We start from the raw sequence: 17,412 nt of genomic DNA, 5'->3' as shown, positions 1-17,412 counted from the left end.
CCCCAAAATAATAACCTCACCCTTCTTATTTTTCAGCTCTACCCACACTGCCTCTTTTGACGAGCCCTCCAGTCTATCTTGCCTCAGCACTGCTGTAATATCCTCCCTGACATGTAAAGCCCACCTCCCCCTCTTAATCCACCAACTCTGTCACATCTGAAGCAGCAAAATCGTGGAACATTCAACTGCCAGTCACAACCTTCTTTCAACCATGTCTCGCTAATGGCCACACATCATAATGCCACATGTCAATCCACATTAATCCTCGCATTAAAATAAATACAACTCAGGGATCTCCTACATCCTACCTACTGCATATCCTCCTCTATACCATTCTCACAATTTTCACTGCAGTATCTGTTTACTACTTCCTGCTTTTCCTCCCTCAAATTATCTAAACTTGTCTCTTTCCTTATCCTACTAACCCTCACCCTACTGTCCTGCCTAACTTGAAACCCTGTCCCCAACCATACTAGTTTAAACCCCTCCTGACAGCCCTAGCAAATGCCCCCGCCAGGAGTCTGGTCCCTCTGAGATTAAGATGTCACCCATCATTATGGTATAGGTCCCAGCTTCCCCAAAAAAGGTCCTAGTTGTCCAAGAATTGAAACCCAGTCTCTGACTCCACCCCTTGAGCCACATGTTTAACCTCCACCTAATCCTAGGTGCTCGCTGGAAGTGCTAGCTGCCTGATGTTACTCTCGGAATAAGTGAAACAGGAAGGACCACAGTGCTAGCCTGAAAGAAAGAAGTTATCATCTGGAGAACCCTGATGGGCCAAGTTTTATCAGCGACACATTGAGCTGACTAATGGTGTTAGATCAGTTGTGAAAATCCTGGAACAACAAATCTCTCTCTGCAAACCCTACAGAACTTTCCTGAGTGGCAAAGCCTGATATACTTTATACATGTTCAATTCCGTGCACAGTATCAGAATTGCCTACAACCAATGAACTTAGAAGAATGAGAAGTGAGATTGAACTGTGAACCAAATAACGTTTCTTATATTTAAACACACATCATACATGTGCACTTAGACTTAGAAGGGGATTAAGGTTAGTTAAGTTAATAGAGATAAGTTAAAGTTTGATTCTGTTTTCATGTTTAAAGAAAATTAAAAACAACTTATCTTTATATAACTACTCGTCCTGGTGAATGTCTATTGCTGCTGGGTTTTGGGGTCCTTTGGGCTCATAACACCATAGTCTGGCGATGTACATGGACCTCCTTCCCACTCCATCCATTTTGGATCCCCACATGAAGAGGGAAACTGCTCTGGTAATAGCCAGGGCAGAGGTGTGTGGGATGGGCCACGCCTGCATCACGTGCAGCAGTACCGAGAGCACCTTGCACCTGATGACCAGGTTCTTCCCCATTACTGAGAGGGAATGTCATTCCCACAGACCCAGTTTCTGGTGGACTTTTACAATCGGCTCTGACCATTTTTTTGTTGCATGCCTCGGCCTCTCCAAGCCAGATCCCCGACACCTTCAGGTAGTCAGATCTGACTGTGAAAAGGACAGCGGACTGATTTACCAAAGTGCATTCCTCGCTTTTGTTCCAGTTTACCCTGGAACATAGATTTGTATACTTCCTGGTCCAGCCACTTACAGACTTGTGTACAACTCAGCCGGTCTCCCAGAACTGGGGGGTCTCTGTGCTGCTCCCTGTCTCCGGGAGCTGGGGGTCGCTGTACTGTCCCCATCTTGCAGATCTGGGGGTCTCTACACTGCTCCCTGTCTCCTGATATTGTTGTTTTATTCTCCACCAGTCCCCCAGCACAACCCTGAACCCTGGACGAAATGTAGAGGCACAGAGGGATCAGTGAAAATATGGGTAGTTTTGCCAGGGTGGGGTCCATGCAGGAGCATGATAACAGCAGGGAACCCGTGGAAGGGGATGGAGGGCATTCGATGGTGCACCAGCAGGACACTGCTGAGGGTGCAGATTCCCTCGGGCTCTCGAGGGTAAAAGGCGCAGGTTATTCCAATGGTTTAGGTGAGGCCAGGGTCCAAATTAGAGCTGGCGCAGGTCATCAAGGGTCGACATAACAGGTGCCTGGAACTGTCATGAGGATACTAAGGGCTGGTAGAGGTAGGTAAGGAGGGGGTAGTTGTGTTCCGACGAGGGATTGATGAGTGAGGGGCCACATGGATGGGACTTCGAGACAAGGGGCCTCTGATTGTCCAGGGATGGGGCCTGTAAATAGACCCGCAGACATCCAACACACAGCATCTTTGACCCACTACCATCAGGAAGGAGATATGGAGGAACAAAATCAGGCTGCCAGACAGGGAAATAACTTCTTCCAACAGGCCGTGAGATTGACAATGCAATGCGAGTTGAATGGGTCTGTGGAATGAAAAGGATGAGAGGGATATGGACTGTTTGCAAGCAGCTTGGCCAGCAGAAAAGAAGGGCCAAAAGGATGGTTTCGGAGTTGTCTATCTTGTCCACACTTTTGAGTTGAATCCTTAAATAATTCATGACAGGCAGGACTATCATTTTAGATGGAGATTTTAGATTGACACATGCAGCCCGGGAACAGGCCCTTTCAGCCTCTGAGCCACAACCACTCAATTACACCAAAGACCTCCAAGCCCCGGTACGTTTTAAATGGTGGAAGGACCAGGAGCAACTGGTGGAAATGCACGCAGACACAAGAAGAATGTACAACTCCCCAGAGACAGTGTCAAATTTGAACCTGGTTCGCTGGCCCCTTATCAGCATTTTTCTAACCGCGGCACTAACCTCGCCACTCTCAATTATTCCCAGGGTTCTTCCTCCTACTTTCCATGAGCTGTGATTGCTTCCAATTCCAGTGCCCTTGTTTCCCTGAGACTCTGACCCCTGCCCAGTGACTCTGTCCCTAATGCCTCTCCCTGGCCAGATGATCACCAGTCTCTCCTGGCTCTCACCCAAATTTTCTTACCCAATTCCATCACCTACAACCCCCTCGTCATGGCCCACCCACTCGCCCACAGGGCCAAGGGTAGCAAGGTGGGGGAAGGTCCAGCCTGTAGTCACAAAGCTTGTCGAAGGACAAGTGAGAGCAGGAGTCCTGGGGCAAGAGGTGAAGGGCAGTGTGTACTGTAGCAGCCAGCTACACAGGGTCACAGCCTCCAGGGTGGGGGGGAGAGAGAGAACTGGCTCAGATGGGACAGATGTCCCGGTGCCAAGGGTCAAGGAATTCCCCAGCTCGGTGAAGGTCTGGGACACTGCCACCGGCAAGGAGACTGGACCACTGCCCTCCCCACATCTCCACCATCTGGGGGTCCCAGGAGCAGCTCAGGTTCCAAGGCCTGTCAGTGGGGGAAGGGGTAGGTTCGGGAATTGGGGAGGGGTAGTTCTGAATGGTGATCGAGAGGATCGGTCCAGTGGGAGGACAGACATGACAGACATGAGGGCTGGGGCTTCAGGACAGATCCTGTGGGGAGGCAGGAGCTTTGGTGACCAGCCGGTGGGGGACAATGGCTTTGGAAATGGACCTGGTGGAGGTCAGGGGCTTTGGGGAGAGACCAGTGGGTTTGTGGGAGGACCTGTCGGGCAAAAGAATTAGTGACAGACCAAGTTGGGAATGGCATTGGGGATGGACACAGCAGGAGATGGGATGTTGATGGACCTGGCAGGGATGCGTTTGGGAATGGATCCGGTGGGGGATGGTATTGGGATGGATCAGGTGGGGGACGGTATTGGGGTTGGACCCAGTGGGGGACAAGATTGGGGATGGACCCAGTGGGGGGTGGGATTGGGGATGGACTCGGAGGGAGACAGGATTTTGGATGGACCCGGCGTGCACAGAATTGGGGATGGACCCGGCGGGGGACGGTATTGGGGACAGATTCAGCGGGGGACGGTTTTGGGGTTGGACCCAGCAGGGGAGGGGATTGTGGATGGACCCGGCAGGGGATGATATTGAGGATGGACCTGGCGGGGTCAGTTTTGGAGATAGACATGCTGGGGGATGGACCCGGCAGGGGACTGCCCATTGACTCCGTCTTCAATGCCTGACACCGGCTGGATGATCACCGTTCTCTTTCCCAGGTCTCACGAAAACTTTCTTACCCCAATTCCACCACCTACAAACCCTTCTCATGTCCCACCCACTCACCCACAGGGCCAAGGGTAACTAGGAGGGGGAAGCTCCTGGCTGTGGGCACACAGCTCGTTGAAGGACAAGTGGGAGCAGGAATCCTGGGGAAGAGGTGAAGGGCAGTGTGTACTGTAGCAGCTAGCTGAACTGGGCCACATTCTCCAGGATGGTGGGGGGAGAGAGAGAGAGAGAGAGAGAGGACTGGCTCAGATGGGATAGATATCTGTGTGCCAAGGGTCAGGGGATTCCCCAGCTTTGTGAAGGTATGGGACACTGTCAACGGGAAGGAGATGGACCACTGCCCTCCCCACATCTCCACTGTCTAGGGGTCCTAGGAGCAGCTCAGATACCAAGGCCTGTGGGTGGGGGAAGGGGAAGGTTAAAGAACTTTGGTGGGGTAGTTGTGATGGGTAATCGATTGGAGAGGGTCCCAGTGAAGGAACTGGTCTGGTGGGAGGACAGACCTGATGTTGGGCCTTTGGATACAGGCGAATTGGCGTGGGGGACGGGGACAGGGACTTTTGGCTGGGCATGTTGTGGGACAGGGGCTTGTTGAAAGCCCTGGTGGGAGACAGGAGCTCTGGAGACGGTCCAAGCAATGGGTGGAGCATTGGGGATGGGCCCAGTGGGGAATAGGGGCTTTGTTGACAGGCCTGACAGTATTTTGGGGATGATCTCAGCAGGGTGAGGGGTTTGGGGACAGGCCTGGTTGGAGATGAGGGCTTTGGGGAAGGGCCAGGTGGGTGACAGGGGACAGTATTAGGGAAGGACCCAGAGGACAAAACCACCCCTGGAGCTCTGGTTCACCTCGGGTCACTCACCTTGGCTTTGATCTGCGGGAAGCTGAATTCATTGCAGTTTGGGTTCATCTCCCGGATCTGCTCCCTGGATGAGGTCTGCAACACCTGTTGGGACAGAAACCACCTTCACTACTGGCTCGGGGTGGGCGGAGCAGGAGGGTGACAAGGGGAGGGAATGCAGTGTATGTGTACCAGGTCATGGACATGGAACGAGCCCTAGAACTGGGATGGTGGTGAAGGCTGAAACCTTAGGGGCATTTAAGAGGCTCTGAGTCACGTGGATGAAAGAAAAATGGAGGGTTATGAGGGAGGAAGGGGTTAGTTATTTTTATTTTGGTATGAATACATCGGTCGGCACAACATCGCGGGCTGAAGTGCTTGTACTGTGCTCTCATGATCTATGTTAAACGTGTCCTGTCAGTCTTTCAGCAAGCGGATATGTCGGGGAGGGACCGCTGCCGACTGGCACATTCCAGGCTGCAGGCGTACATGCTGAGGGATGCACGGAGGCTTGGCGTAGCCAACACGAAGGCACTATGGGGATGGATCATAATCCTTCCATAACCGTGCACTGAGAGGCTGAGAGCAAGGGGAACTCCTCCAACAGCAGAGGGGGGCAGTAACCACACGGTATCAAAGTGGTGGCAATGAAGGTAAACAGAGACATATACAGCAATGTGTAGTGAAGGGAATATCTGGATACAACAGGAGGAGGAGAAAAGACTTGGAATGGTCTTCCTCTTTGGAAATAATTTGTAAATAAAGTCAATTTTGTGGCGTTGGGGGAGGGGAAGAGAAAAGCCCTACTCAGTCAACTTTGCTTCATGAGATACATTCTCCGATCCAGAAAATCTCTTCTGCACCCGCTCCAGAGTACAAGAACAAATTTATTACCCTTCGATAGCACAAGTACGACCTGATAAAACAGAGTTCTTGGGGTAAACATACGCAAACACACAACCAAGCCCTCACACAACAGACAAATGATACATGTGCAGCACGTCCAGAAAAATTACTCGATATTGTTGAGTAAATAGCAGAGTGGAGGAGTATTTGTATGAGCAGCTCATCAATCGTTCCACGTTCTCCCTGCCTGGAGGAAGAGGCTGTTCCTGGGCCTAGTGGTACTGGCTCTGAAAGTCCTGGATCTCTTTCCCGACGGGAATAGCTGGATGATGCTGTTGGCCGGGTGAAGGGGTCCTCGATGATTTTGTCAATGATCATAGTGGATCACATTGATATTTGGGGTGGTGGGGGGCAGGAGGGTGTCCCCAGTGTTGATCTAGGCCACTTTACGTCCTGTGGATTGACCTCTGATCATTTTTAAAAAAATATTATTTATAAATAAAATCCACAAAGAATTCACACAATTAATAATAACACAAATAAAATATAAATACACTTGTCATAGTTAAAAGAAAGAATAAAGAAATCCCACCCCCCCCCAATTAAACCACCCCATCTCCCCTCCATCCCCTTGCTAAAAGAAAAAGTAGAAAAATGAGGACAAGGGACCCCCAACAGGAGAACCAATTACTTTAACGTTCCTTTTCAGAAACTGAGGCCTGAAGCAGAAAGGGAATGTTAGAGCCACCCTTTGTAAATATGGGGTCCATATTCTTCCAAAATATATGGTTGAGGTGGCCTGCTCACCAGGACGAAAGCCAGTACACAAGATGGATGACGAACACGGTGACTACACAGATCCTGCGGCAACCAATCATCTTCGTCCCAGGTGACATCCCGCACAGTGGGAAGCAATGAGCAATGGCGAGAACACCCACCAATCCGAGGCTGGCTTTGCCGTCTCGAAAGACCTGTCATCAGTAGCGGGAGAGTATATAAGCAGAGCTGCCAGTTCAACGAACCAGTCTTCGACTTCAACTTCACGGGTGTGTATCATTCATTCCACACATCATGGTGAGTGTGCTGGATATCGGTGCGAAGGAAGAGACTTTCACCATTGACCACCTCAAACCAGCACATCTGGACATTAGCAAATTCAGCCCCCACGACCCAGATATAGGCGACCGAAAGCAGCGAACAGCGCTGGTTCTAGGGAGGTGGGGCATCATGCTAACTGGGATGCCACTCTGTACACAAGATGGCCAACGAATGTGGCAACTGTTCAGAGTCCACGGGGACCAACAACTTTCATACCAGGGGACAACGCGCACGGCAGGAATCAACAAAGAAGGGAACACCAAACAATTGGAGGCCGGCATGGATGTGACATCACTCCAGTCGACAGCAGCAGGGAGAGAATAGAAGCAGAGCTGCGAGTGTAATAAAGGAGTCTTTGACTTTGATTTTTTGGGCGTGTGTCTGCCTTTCCACCCATCACAGTAGCGCGCACGCTCCAATTTCACATCGAATGGTCTTGCTCATCTTACATCGGGAGTCACGTGTACAGTTTCCTTACCTGAAGCATGAGAAGTGCACAAAGATCATCAGATTTGTTTCTGGGGTGTTTTAAGCAGGTGATAGAAGGAAAGTTTGAATGTGGATCTCTTGGTCGTTGGTAAAAAGGGAGATGACCTTACAACATTATGAGAGGACACAGCAGCACGGATCGAGAGAGGATAATGCAAAGGAGCCGAACACCAAGTGTCACAATTTCCCAATAACCGATCAGCTGCTTAGACTTTAAGAAATGTCTTCAATGAAAATGTAATATACTTGGAATTCTCTCTGCTTTTGAAGGTGCATTTGAAATTGGGATCCATGGACTTGTGATGAGTTTATTGCCGTACCCACTCGTAGAGGGATCATATGCATTGAACTTAGATGTAAATACTTTGAAAAAAGTAGCAGACATTAAATTGGAAGCGGTAATAAATATTGTCAGAAATAAAACTTCTCACACATGAGTCTCTTTAAAACTGATGACACGACAAGCTTTATTTACAAGTCTGCAGAGTTGGACTCAACTGGCTTCTCACCAGTTAAGCCCAGATACATACAGTGCATTGATTTTTATACCCTTGTTGTTTGCCCTTCCCCTTCTTATTAATACTGTTTTAATTGGTTAGTATTGCAAAAGCATTCTAAGTACAACTGCATTTTTAATTATCACGTTCGTTACGTACGCTGCGAACTCTACATACACTAAATTCTGTTTCTCACCCTTCTTATCAATCTTTTGTCTCCTGCATGTCTCTCACTATGACCATGGAAAGATATGTTTAAAAAAACATATCCAGCTGAACCTTTTGTCCTTGGCTGCTAGTAAGCTCCCTGTCCGTTCTGGCTTCCCTTTTTATGATTAATCATCACATTTTAACTTAAGCCATTTTAACCTAAATTCTCTATCTCTAACAATTATGAAGGAAAGATTGAGAATAAATAGTCTCCCTTGCAGTTGGGGTACAATGTATTGCTTGAGATCAGAGGAATCCTGGAGCCAAGACAAAGTGATCCTGTGTTTCCCAAGGATTTGATTGTTGTTGGATTAGTAAAAAGTGGAAGGGCCGAAGGGTCTTCTGATCCTTCGACTGCTTCATTTGTCTTCTGATGCTGATTGGGTTCACCTGTGTATTCGCTCGCTCGCTCGCTGATTGGTTGCTTCAGTGACGCGAGGCAACGGGTTGATTCGGTGAGGCCGTTATTTGATTGGACGCTGAAGTCGGGTTGGATTGATGGGCGGGTTCGCGGGTTGATTGGCTCTTGCTGTGAGGAGGCGGGACATTTGCGGCAGCGTCGTCTGCTCGGGGTCCGTCGTGTCGCCTCGGGCGCGAATGGGAGTAAGTTGGCGGAGGCGCCGGATCCTTCCACAGTGGCGCGGTCCAGGGAAAGCGGGCGCCCCGCAGTCCACCGGGCCCCACCCGGGACCGGCCGGTACCGGCGGGGTGTTTGGGTCGAGCCGAGGCGTCGGTGTGAGGCCTGATGCCGCCGACAGGGCGAGGCTGGAGGCCGCGGGCTTACTTGCAGCGGGAAGGGGTGGGGGCAGGTGATTGGCAAGTCTGGTTTGCGCATGCGTGGTGGGTTGGCAACGGAGTTCGGTTCGCGCATGCGCGGCTGATACGCATGTCCCAACTGAGGGCCACGAACTGAATCGTATTTGCAAGCGCCAACTGACACTCGCGCATGCGCACAGAAATTAAGATGGCTGCCCCCAGCCGATGGAGCCCGAGACGCTGAGTCACAAAGTCAATCCGCACATTTTGGGTTTTACGTGTCCTGTGTCTGTTCTTGTTTGTCAAATCGTTTGATTTTAAAAAATAGGCTCTAAGACTTCAGGGCTCCTCGCACGGGGGCAAAACCCCGACTTGCGACCATCGTGGACCCACCCTCCCCCCCGACTCGACGATTTTGGGACCTTTGGACTAAACTCCTTTAATTAAAATAATACTGTTTATAAACTCCTACAAGACTTCAGGGCTCCTCGCACGGGGGCAAAACGCCGATTTGCGACCACTGTGGGGTCTGATTGATCCTTTGGACTACACTATGGTCGCAGGTCGGGGAGGACCTGTCGGGGTCATTGGGTCGCTGAGGAAGGGATGGAAAACCAATCCATTTTTTGCTTCCCAATGCTCATAGAATGTGTCTGATTCCATCCGTTTTTCCTGTTGTAGTATCACATAAGATTGAAGAGACTGCCATCCGTGCGGTACCGGATGTAAACAGCGTCTTCATTGTTGGGGTCTTTCATGGCTTGGTTCAGCATCATGCTGAAGAAGATTGAAAAGAGGGTTGGTGCGAGAACACAGCCTTGCTTCACGCCATTGTTAATGGAGAAGGGTTCAGAGAGCTCATTGCTGTATCTGACCCGACCTTGTTGGTTTTCGTGCAGTTGGATAATCATGTTGAGGAACTTTGGGGGACATCCGATGCGCTCTAGTATTTGCCAAAGCCCTTTCCTGCTCACGGTGTCGAAGGCTTTGGTGAGGTCAACAAAGGTGATGTAGAGTCCTTTGTTTTGTTCTCTGCACTTTTCTTGGAGCTGTCTGAGGGCAAAGACCATGTCAGTGGTTCCTCTGTTTGCGCGAAAGCCGCACTGTGATTCTGGGAGCCTGCAAGCTCACACCAAGACACAAGAGAAACTTGTCCGTGAACTACTCTTTGCAGATGATGCCGCTTTAGTTGCCAATTCAGAGCCAGCTCTTCAGCGCTTGACGTCCTGCTTTGCGGAAACTGCCAAAATGTTTGGCCTGGAAGTCAGCCTGAAGAAAACTGAGGTCCTCCATCAGCCAGCTCCCCACCATGACTACCAGCCCCCCCACATCTCCATCGGGCACACAAAACTCAAAACGGTCAACCAGTTTACCTATCTCGGCTGCACCATTTCATCAGATGCAAGGATCGACAATGAGATAGACAACAGACTCGCCAAGGCAAATAGCGCCTTTGGAAGACTACACAAAAGAGTCTGGAAAAACAACCAACTGAAAAACCTCACAAAGATAAGCGTATACAGAGCCGTTGTCATACCCACACTCCTGTTCGGCTCCGAATCATGGGTCCTCTACCGGCACCACCTACGGCTCCTAGAACGCTTCCACCAGCGTTGTCTCCGCTCCATCCTCAACATCCATTGGAGCGCTCACACCCCTAACGTCGAGGTACTCGAGATGGCAGAGGTCGACAGCATCGAGTCCACGCTGCTGAAGATCCAGCTGCGCTGGATGGGTCACGTCTCCAGAATGGAGGACCATCGCCTTCCCAAGATCGTATTATATGGCGAGCTCTCCACTGGCCACCGTGACAGAGGTGCACCAAAGAAAAGGTACAAGGACTGCCTAAAGAAATCTCTTGGTGCCTGCCACATTGACCACCGCCAGTGGGCTGATAACGCCTCAAACCGTGCATCTTGGCGCCTCACAGTTTGGCGGGCAGCAGCCTCCTTTGAAGAAGACCGCAGAGCCCACCTCACTGACAAAAGGCAAAGGAGGAAAAACCCAACACCCAACCCCAACCAACCAATTTTCCCTTGCAACCGCTGCAATCGTGTCTGCCTGTCCCGCATCGGACTGGTCAGCCACAAACGAGCCTGCAGCTGACGTGGACTTTTTACCCCCTCCATAAATCTTCGTCCGCGAAGCCAAGCCAAAGAAAAAAAGAGAAAAGTATCACATAAGAATAGACAATAATATAAAAGGAATAAAAATAAAAGACAAGGAATATAAAATCAGTCTATTTGCAGATGATGTTATAGTATACTTAACAGAACCAGAACTATCAATAAAAGAATTATATAAGAAATTGAAGGAATATGGAGAAGTGTCGGGTTACAAGATCAACGTAAATAAAAGTGAAGCAATGCCTATGAATAATGCGGACTTCTCAAAATTTAAGAAGGAATCTCCATTTAGATGGCAAATGCAGGCAATAAGATACCTAGGTGTACAAATAAACAAAAATCTTGGCCAACAATATAAACTCAATTATTATCCACTAATGAAAAAATTACAGGACGATTTAGAGCATTGGAAATATTTACCACTAACACTAATAGGAAGGATAAACTGTATTAAAATGAACATTTTTCCAAGGATATTATACTTATTTCAGGCATTGCCAATACAACTGACAGAAAAATTCTTCAAAGAGTTAAAGAAAATAATAAGGAATTTTTTATGGAGAGGGGGGAAACTGAGGATAGCACTAGATAAATTAACAGAATGGTATAAACAAGGAGGCTTACAATTGCCAAACTTTAAAAATTATTATAGAGCCGCACAATTAAGATACCTATCAGATTTTTATCAAACGAGGGAAAAACCAGACTGGACGAGATTAGAATTAGATAAAATAGGGGAAAAGATACCTGAACACATATTATATAAATGGGATGAAAAATTGGTACAACATAGAACTTCTCCAGTATTACATCAACTCCTCAATATTTGGAAGAAGATTCATGTAGAAAGAAATAAAACAAACTATCAATTACCAAAACTAATATTGACGCAAAATAAGTTACTCCCTTTTACAATAGATAACCTTTCCTTTAGAGAATGGGAAAAAAAAGGGATTAAAAGAATAGAAAATTGTTTGTCAGGAAGTAGATTCTTATCCTTTGAACAAATGAGAGATAAGTACCATATAACTGGAGATACAGCGCTGGCATATTACCAATTGAGATCCTACTTGAAGGATAAATTAGGAAGCAGTTTGAGTTTGCCAGAGAGAAGTAACCTTGAATATGTGATTACAGATACAATGTTAATCAAAAGATTTATAACAAATATGTATATTAAACTGCAAGAAAAGGATAATGAGGAAACAAATGGTAAAACTAAACAAAAATGGGAACAAGATTTAAATATAAAGATAAAAAAGGAAACATGGGAGAAATTATGTTCTGGAACGGTGAGAAATACAATAAATACGAGGCTACGTATGATACAATATAACTGGTTACACAGACTATACATTACACCTCAAAAGTTAAATAAATGGGACCCAACAGTATCTGATAGATGTTTTCGATGTAAAAAAGAAATGGGAACAACAAATCATGCAATCTGGACATGTGAGAAAGTAGAAAAATTTTGGTAAGATCTCAATCAGATATTAAATAAAATAACAGAAAACAATATACCAAAGAATCCAGAGATCTTTCTCCTAAGTAACATAAAAAACAAAGAATTTGGAATTGATTTGGAGGATGCACAAAAAAGATTTGTTAAGATAGCTCTAGCCGTAGCAAAAAAATGTATTATGTCAACCTGGAAATTGGAAGATAATTTGAAAATACAACAATGGTATATAGAAATGAAAAAATGTATTCCATTAGAAAAAATTACATAGTTTAAGAAATAATATCGAAATATTTGAACAAATATGGGAGCCTTACATTAAATACAATAGTGAAAACCTACCGGGGACAATCATTACCTAAGTTGATGGAAGGAGAAGGAAAGAAAAGAATGGACTCAGTAGAATTTCTGGTGTATTTTTGTTGAATGACAACATTGTCTGACTTGTTTATTGTAACCTAGATTGTATACCTTAAATGGATGGGGGGGGTGGGGGGGGGTGGGTTGGGAGGAGGGAGGGGGGACGAGAAAATGTCACTGTATATGTGTGAAAAGGAAAAAGTGTGTATCATGGCTAATGTGATTTATGGTGTGAAAAATAAAAAATGTTAAAAAAAAAGTTATATGTTATTTTTTAAAGTTGTGTCACTTGAACAATAATGCTCCAATCCTTCTGATCCTGACGTACCATGTGTTTAAAATGTAATGTTTCTCAGTTACTTGATCGAATGCCTTAAAAATATAGGGACTTTGGTGTTAAAAATACAGAGTAAAGATTTCACCAATCCTTTTGAATTTATGATCTCTGGGATTTCTGGTCATGTTTTCTATTTAGGTTGGTGTATCTTGCAGACCTGTTTGGTTGCAGCAAGTAAGAAGTTATCCAATTGTAGCATCCGCTGCGGCAGCGCTACCAAATAAAGAGACATCCAACCAAGGTGAGTGTAAAACAAAGACTGGCTTTTCTGGTTTAAATTCCCCACGTGTGCTCACTGGCCCACCCACTTCTGGTGACGTACCCCTGACTTCCAGCATCACTCTCCAGCTGGCTGGCCGCTACGCGGAAGTGAAGGGCATCTCAGCCCGCACATGGTGCACGGCCCAGGCTCCTTCTCAGTGCCATCTTGGACTGTCCAAGTGTTGCAGTGATTTGGCCTTTTTTGCTTGCCCGGTCGCCTAGTGGGCTATAATCTCAGCGTTGATAAGGGGGAAATTCTTTCAATGTTTTATTCACTTTTATTACAGAATTCTTCCTAGTTTATCTGTGTAACATTGAAAGTAATGGGTTTTCATGAACAGGGATCATGATTTTACTCATAATTTGGTGAGCCAATGGATAGGACAGTTTTTGCTAATGCCCCATGGGAATCAAAATAAAAATGAAGTAACAAAATTAGGAAGGTTTGTTGACCCTTCCTTTTAAGCAGGATGTCAGGATAACCTTCATGTTGCTTGCTGAATTAAAATGTGATTTGTCAGTTCTTAATGGCAGCTGCCATTATTGGCATTGCAAGGAGAGATGGGAAATGGGTCAGGTCCTTGGTGGTCCCAGTAATGCAATGTAGAAAGATGTCACGGGGCTGAATGTGGTTTAGGGAGGGAGAGGGTATTAATTTTTAGGAAAAGTATGTGGCCAGCCACCTATCAATATTTTTTTATCAAATAGAAATTACTGCTGGTAGAAGCCATTTCCTACTTTGAACAGGCCCAATATCATTATCCAAACAGATATTGTTAAGAGCCCAAAGGATCCCAAAACCCAGCAGCAAGAGACATTCACCAAGACAAGTGGTTTTTAAAGCAGAAGTTATTTTTAATCAAATTTAATCATGAAAATAGAATTAAACTTTAACCTAACTCTATACTTAACAAACCCAAATTAACCCCTTTTTAATTCTAAGTGCACATATTTGTAATGTGTTTAAATTTAAGAAAAGTGATTTGGTTCACAGTTCAATCTTACTTCTCTTTCTTCCAAGTTCTCTGGATGCAGGCAATTCCGCTGTGCACAGAATGGAATGTGTATACATTTCACCAGGATTTGGTGCTCGATAGGTAAATGTTTACCGCTCAGGATAGTTCTTGTAGGGTTTTTAGAGAGAGATGTGTTGTTCCAGGATTTCCACAACTGTGACCATTAGTCACCTCAATGTCTCACTGTTGAACTTTGCCCCGTTAGGGTTTTCCAGAGGGTAACTTCTTCCTGCAAGCTACTACAGAGTTCCATTCCTCTTATTCCAAACAACAGGAGTTCTTTCTTCTGCTTAACCTAGTGTTAGATAAACAAAACCAAGGAGTGAATTTCCTGTAAGCACCCTGCAGAAATGTACTTGTAGCCATCCTGGCTCCATTTCCAAACAATGGTCATTCATTTTATGACATCAGTTTGATTAACACCTACTTGTGAATGTGCATAACATTCTCCAGAGATCTTCAATATTTCTTCAGTCTTTCAAATAAGATGTTTTAAAATGTATTTGTGTGTGTATGTATGTAACCTACTCTAAATCTTACCAAAATCCCAAATATTACCAAATTCTCCAAATATATTTATCCATTACAATATCACGTAAGGAGCATTTAAGAGACTCTTAGACAGGCATACATGGGTGAAAGAAAAACAGGGTTGTAGCGGATGCACAGCGCAGTATTACAAACCACCACCATCAGTTCACAGACTTACCTGACACGTCGCGAGCTAACAGTGCTGGGCACCAAAGTACAGTGAGTGGATCAGATGAAGCCCCTGCCTAAAGGCACTGGGCACTAATGGCTCGTAGCTTTAATCTGCTGGTCCTGTGGACCGGAAGGTGTTCACTAATATTCTCATTGACAGGCAGGGAATAAAAGGTCTGTGTATGTCTGCAATAAACCAGTCTTGAGTTGACTACCTTTGTATGTGTTTGCCTTTATTGAGTAGCATCTACCGCAGTAGCCGCTACAGGGTTTTTTTTTGTTAGAAATATCTAGATCAGCACATCGTGGGCCAAAGGGCTTGTACCGTGCTGTAATATTCTGTTATTTCTGTTATTGCTTGACTTTGAATTATCTCTTGTAAACACTGTGAGACTTCAATAATGTAGCAAATTTGCACAGCAACATTGCAGTCAGGAGTTTGTATCTCCTGGTTGACTTGAGCTTTTCTCTTTTTTACATAATGCTTTATAGGTCTGGTCAGTAAGAAAAGAAATATTGTGCATGTTGAATATGTCATTATGTCTGAAAGTAACACTGGAAAAGAGTCAGTAACACCAAGGTAAATAGCACCCTTTAGTGGCTGGTGCAGTTTCCTGATGGGCACAAGTTATCACTCAGTGGCGACAGTGATGTGAAAATGTGGGTAAATTATTTTGTATATGATTTATACATGTTAAAATTAGCTGTTGTTTGTTCCAATTTCAGGTAGGTGTGGTTGCAAAGTGGGTAAGGATAGAAAATGCTTGGGGATCAAAAACTGGGGCTTGCATTTGATGGTGTGAAAGTCAAAATGGAAACTCAGGCTAATCTGATTAAGCAAGCCACTGGCTCTTATACTTTCACCAGAAGTGAATCTAGAATTGAATTTTGAGTCTTTTACAGTGGGTATCTTCAAAGTCTGTTGATTGCAAGACTAAATTAAGAGCCCTTTTGCCCCTGGCTGTACTGAAAGATTGTTTTGTTTATTAACTAAATCTTTCTGAGAGGGAGAATAGACTGAATCTGCTTTCCTACTCATTGGTGATGAATCTTACAGTAAGATCTTTCAAATAATTACAGATTCCTAATTCCTCCCAGTCCTCGGGCATTTTCTCCTGCAATCTACATCAGTTACCACCATCCAGGGATTCTCATGCTGGGTAATGTTTCACAATCACCTCCTCCAACCATGTCCTTGCACTCTGTGGCAGGAAATCCAATCCAGAGTAAATGACAGATTGGCTGAGCACCTCCACGTCGATCACAATGGCCATCTTGGCTCATGGTCACAAGATGTTTTAAGTTCCATTCCATTCCCACTCTGACCTTTGTCTTCTGCCTCCTCCATTGTCAGGGTGAGGTCAAATCCAGAGGAACCATCTCTTATTGAATTTGTGAATCGATGGTATGAATATGGAATTTTCCTAGTTCATGTAACCTGCCCACACTCCCCCATATTTATCTCTCTCTCCTATTGATTCACCCAGTTCTCCTCGTATTTTCCCTTCCAAACCAGATGACTTATAAATGTGGGCAGAGAAATGGCAGATGGAGTTTAATCTGGACAAGTGTCTTGCACTTTGAGAAGAGTTGTAGTAGTGTTGCAATGAGGGATCTTGGGGTGCAAGCGCGAGCTCCTTGAAAGTGGCAACAAAAGTGTAGGGTGTTAAAGAAAGTATTCTTCATTGAGCAGGGCATGAAGTATAAACGTGGTTAGACCACATTTCAAGTGTTTTCTGCATTTCTAGTTGCTGCATAACAAAAAGAGTTTATCAGGGGGTTGCTTGGGATAGAGCATTGGTTCTGGGGAGAGGTTGGACAAATTTGGATAGTTTTCTCTGGAACATTGGAAGCTGAGTGATGACCTGGTTGAAATTTATCCAATTATTGTAGTCCTGGAGAAGGTAGATTTCTTCTTCCCCCTCCCCTGTGGGAGATGTAAAAATACTACGATGCCTATATTGAACATGAGAGGGGAAAAGGAGAGAAGTGAGGCAGGTTTTTGCACAGTGCGGTGGGGGTCTGGCCCACGCTGCCAGGATAGTGGTGAAATCACCACGATTTAAGAGGCATTTAGTTGGGCACATGAACAAGAGGGAATAATGGGTGATGTGTATGGACCATGTGCTGACAGATTGGATTATGCTCTATTGGGTGATGATTCATCTCTTTTCAAGGATTGTTGCCAATGGGCAATAAACTTTTCACAATGGTCTATCTCCAATGAATGTATTTAGAACATTTCCATGAGTTAATTCCCGGTAGAAACACCAGTTTATTATTCAAGCCGTGTAGCCACAGCAATAATACAAAATTTGAAGGCCATCATTACTGAATCCATTTTAATCAGCCTTCACCT

General features: G+C 45.6%; 1 long non-coding RNA gene across 1 annotated transcript in view; it reads left to right on the top strand.

The window, feature by feature from the left end:
• The first annotated feature begins 8,556 nt into the window (after positions 1–8,556).
• The window catches only part of LOC138750227 (uncharacterized), a 29,734-nt gene continuing 20,878 nt past the window's right edge, over positions 8,557–17,412 (top strand). The window contains exons 1-2 of the long non-coding RNA XR_011349180.1: positions 8,557–8,636; positions 13,213–13,315. This is a non-coding gene — a long non-coding RNA (uncharacterized lncRNA). The remainder of the gene's footprint in view (positions 8,637–13,212; positions 13,316–17,412) is intronic.

This window comes from Narcine bancroftii, unplaced genomic scaffold, assembly GCF_036971445.1.
Source record: "Narcine bancroftii isolate sNarBan1 unplaced genomic scaffold, sNarBan1.hap1 Scaffold_108, whole genome shotgun sequence".
NCBI lineage: Eukaryota > Metazoa > Chordata > Chondrichthyes > Torpediniformes > Narcinidae > Narcine > Narcine bancroftii.
The sequence above is the reverse complement of the archived record's forward strand: the minus strand, read 5'-3'. Positions and strand labels throughout refer to the sequence as shown.